We start from the raw sequence: 342 nt of genomic DNA on the forward strand, positions 1-342 counted from the left end.
CTTTTTTTTTTTAGCTTTGCTATTAGTAATTTTTGTTGTTGGACTAATTTTTTGGGGCTTGTATATATTTTTTAGATTTTAGATACTATAAATTTTTTTTTATGGCCTTTAAAATAAGAAAAGTGCTAGAATTACAAACTTTTTTACAAATAGCTGATGTAGTAAATGATTATTGATAAGTAAAAATAATGTAAATAATGGACTCAGATATGAATTATTAAGAATTTGCTATATCAATAATTTGTAAAAAGTTTGTAGAAGGGGGAAGAATTGCCCCAAAACCAATGACTGGCTCGGTCCTAAGTCCCATCCTCTTGAGATTTCTTTTTTGTTAGTAATACT

This window comes from Quercus suber, unplaced genomic scaffold (genome assembly GCF_002906115.3).
Source record: "Quercus suber isolate HL8 unplaced genomic scaffold, Cork oak 2.0 scaffold_188, whole genome shotgun sequence".
NCBI classification, from domain to species: domain Eukaryota; kingdom Viridiplantae; phylum Streptophyta; class Magnoliopsida; order Fagales; family Fagaceae; genus Quercus; species Quercus suber.